This window comes from Cervus canadensis, chromosome 26 (genome assembly GCF_019320065.1).
Source record: "Cervus canadensis isolate Bull #8, Minnesota chromosome 26, ASM1932006v1, whole genome shotgun sequence".
NCBI classification, from domain to species: Eukaryota; Metazoa; Chordata; class Mammalia; order Artiodactyla; family Cervidae; genus Cervus; species Cervus canadensis.
The window spans coordinates 45,221,360-45,225,659 of NC_057411.1; positions in this window are offsets into that span (position 1 = coordinate 45,221,360).

The window sequence follows — 4,300 nt, forward strand, 5'->3', positions numbered from 1 at the left end:
AGAAGAGAAGGTCCCTCTGCACCCAGCCGATGCGACTGCTCCGCTGACTAGGACAGCATGTTGGAGTCAGAACGAACAATCCACAGGAAAGAGGCCACCAGGTGGAAGGACCCAGTGAGTGCAGCCATGCCACAGGCTTAACCGCATGTGTCTGTCCCCATTGTGGATTTGATCACCCTAACCCTGCCTTTGACATCAATTTTGAAAACTTTTTTTTTAGTTATTTTATACTGCAGGAGCAAAACTTTTATGTGATATTATTGAAATCAATCACTGGTTGACTAATCAGGAAGGTCAGTTAAATTGGAGAATCATGAGACATCACATATGCCTACCTTAAATATTTCAACTTAGGATAGCATGCATTCATTCAGGGATGATTTGGCAAAATCTTTGACCTGTATACAGGTCTCTGATTGGATTTCCACATTGTATTTTCATTGTAAACCTCATTCCTAAAGAATTCTTTAAGACTTCCAGTTTCAGTTTCCTTTAAATAGGATGAGATTTAAAGACATTTCTGAGAGAACAAAAATTTAGACTATTTCTACATAATACTTTTTATTTTCTATTTTTAATGTAGTATTGCCATAGATTAATTAATCTGTTATGTATTTTAGTGACTTACCAAACCCATTTTATGCAAAACATTAAATTAACTTGGTTTTAATAGAATTAGAGAAAATTTGTTCTAGGAAAGACAATGTAGGGTGGGATTTATTTGCCTTTGAAAGAGTTGGTTTCACCATTTTCCAGCAGAACATGCTTCAGCAAAGTGTTTTATCTTATTAAACTCTACTTGCTGGTGACAATGACAATGATGAGTGACTACCCCGCAAGGCCATTATGCAGCTCCAGTGAACTGGTGCTTGTGAAAGAATTTGGATGCTTGAAAGGCCAAAAAATTATAAGAAAATGTAGGAGAAAATGTGCTTCTCAGGTGGTGCTCGTGGTGAAGAATCCTCCTGCCGACACAGGAGATGTAGGAGACACATGTGTGATCCCTGGGTCAGGAAGATCCTCTGGAGTGGGAAATGGTGACCCACTCCAGTGTTCTTGCTTGGAAGAGTGTTCTTGTTCTGGACAGAGGAGCCTGGCGGGTTACAGTCCATGGAGTCGCAAAGTTGGACACAACTGAGCGAGTGAGTATCCATATGCATGAGATGAGATAGGAGAAAAAAGGACAATTCAGGAAGCTACAAATAGGGCGTGAGGAGGATGGCTGTCCCTCTCTGCAAGTTTCATTCTTGCCACCAGTTAGGAGGTCAGAGTTACAGACCTGGATATCACTAAATAGCCATATAATTAGTGCATGCTGAATACCAATGAGTGTTATATAGAGTTTATGCCTGAAGCATTAATAAGGGTCACAGTTTGGGACACTGGAGAGAGTGAGGTCAGTGTGCTTTGCCAGGAAACAAGCGTTACATCAGGAAGAAGAATCAAGATTGTAGATTGGAAAAAAAAAATACTGGAGGCTTTCTAAACGAGAAGATCCATGATTCTGGACATGAAGCATGGTAGATACAGCTGAATTTTGGGGATGGATGGATGGTACTTTCAGCTATAAGAAGCATGCCAACCAAGGAAACTGTACCACATGTCTCATGGAGAACCACCAAACAAAATCATGACAGTGCTCCTGAGAGCTTTTGCTATTTCCCCATCCTTTCTGCGCAAAGTTAGCCTTTGATTTAATCTCTTTATCCCCCCAGCTCTCCATGGGGTGTAAACAAACACAAGTCTGACTCACAGGGCTGTTTGTTTTTCCAGCACAAGCAATTGCTGTGGAGAATAAAATGAATTCAGAAACACTTATAGAACTGGAGAGAGGTGTCATTGGCATTTTCAAGTGTTCATGCAAATTACCAAGGGCCTAATTCATCCCATGGTCCTTTTCTCAAAAGCACAGCTTGATATCAAAGAGGCAAAATAAATGTGCCTGAAAAAAGCCAGCGTCCGCTCTTGCTGTCTAGCTGGAGAGATCTAGAAAAAAGAGAAGAAATATTCCCAGATCTCCCTGTTAATCCTGTATCTCAGGCTTTTGACCCAAGGGGTGCAGCTTCTTGATAAACAAGACCACTTTTTAAAGAAGCGGAAATATTTCTTTGAGATTGTTCTAACAGGTTCCAGGTCTGAGGAGTTGAGTCATTTTTCCTTTTAAAAGTCACTGATAGATTTAAATAAGGTGCAGTAGAAGCTTGAGTCTACAAAAATTGTGCAATTCACAGAACACATATTTGGAGACTTCAGCATCCATGTCTCTTGGTTTATACCACACGTGATGTTGTTGTTGTTGTTGTTCAGTCACTAAGGTGTATCCGACTCTTTTCGACCCTGTGGATTACAGCACTAAGTGCTTATATGTAATCCTCATAAAAAATAACCCAACAGATCCATTGTAATCTACACTCACACGTACATGAGATGGGGGTGCAATGGTGATCGTAGACCTTCTGGCTTTAGAGCAGAGACTGTTGAAAGCTTTTTCTCCTAACACTTTCCTCCTAGACATTCTGGGGTGATTATGGTGAAAAGTCCCCATAAAAGACCGCTCATCTCACCAGGGCAAGAGAGGGCAGTGCTTGAGCACAGGTACCAGTCTGTGCAGAGATCTTCCCGAGCTCACCTTGACTGGCCTCGTGAGCGCGTGAGGGTGCCGGGCATCCCTCCAGACCCTTGGCTGTCAAGCCGCCTGGTGCCCCCATGGACCCTGCGATCAAGACCATTCACCCAGGCTGCTGGCACTCCGGCCTTCCTTGGTCACGTGTCTTGAACCCCGTGACTTCTTCTTCTCCGAGATCTCTCTTTCTCTATGTTTTCTCCCGGTGTCTACTTGGCTGCCCTCCGCCCTCTCAGCTTTGTTTTCCGCTTCCGCTGCTCTGGCTCTTTCTCTGGCCGAGCCTGACCGCACACAGCCAGCCCACACCCTGATCCTTCTGTCCCTGGCAGCTTCGGACAAAACTCCCACTTGACCAGACTCCAACCCCCAGCGCCGACGTGGCCCCTAAGGCGGAATTCCTCCAGTGCTTTTCACATGCTTTTAACATGGCTGAGCAGGTAAATACAGCTCTAGCTCCAGAGTGGGAGACGGGGGTTAGAAAGCCTTTGGTATCAGACTTGGGCTGATCTCCCAGCCTCACCTGTCACCCACTTCTTGGTTCCCCCCAAACTCCTATTCCCCCTCATCTGAGGGGCTTCACACATGAGATTCCCCCTTCCTGGGAGGCTCCTCACCCCCACCCTCCACCACTCATTCTTTGGGCCTGTTTGATGTCACCCCCCTTGGGGAGCCCACATTGCTGTGCCCCCCAACCCTGGCTTGAATCACGTAGGTGCCTTTTCTTCCTTCTCCTTTGTCACCCAGTGCCTCTCCATCACCTCCATGAGAGCTGGCATGCCTCACTGCGCAGCACCGTTTAGAGAACTTTGTAAGAATTCTCTCAACTGATTCTCCCCCACAACCCTGAGACATATAGCATTTTTAAAATATTTTAATTTCTTTATACAATTGTTAAAGGTTATATTCCATTTACAGTTATCACAAAATATTGGCTGTATCCCAAGTGGTGTAGAATACATCTTTGTAGCCTGTCTTGGACCCAATTGTTTGAACCTCCCACTCCACTCCAAACCAACCGGTAACCCGTTTGTTCTCTATATATCTGATAACCACACACTGGTAACCATGAGTTTGTTCACAATATCTGTGAGTCTGCTTCTTCTTTAATGATTGATTTATCATTTTTATATATGTGTGTAAGGCTACACTTGTAATTAGGTGCGGTCAGGGGTTGAACCCAGGCCGTCTTGCTCTGGAGCCCCTTGGTGTCGTTATTCTTACCTTCCTCTTCTGTGTGGCGTTTCTCACACCACATGGCATTGTCTGTTCATCCCAGTTTTATTCACAGCTGCATCCTAGCGTGAAGCACATATCCTGATGAAAAATAAGCTCAGTTAATACTTTTTGTGCAAAGCGTGCCTGAATTCTGGTTATAGATATTTTGTGTCTCACAAATTCAAATAACACATTTCTGATTCTTGATCTGATGAGATCGAATGTGACAGAAAAACAAGGACGACCAGCTGACGGGTGTGTGGTCTTTGGTCCCTTAACGATCTCTATGTTAATCAATCTTATTTGATAGGAACAATTGCTGCCAAAAGGAAAGTGTTGTCTATCTCTGCCCCACATTTTACGCAGTCAGATGGAGGCGGAGCATTTAAGTGACTGGTCCAAGGTCACGCATGGAGCCGGTGACCAACAGGATGCCAGGCTGGCTGACTTCCAGTCCTGTGT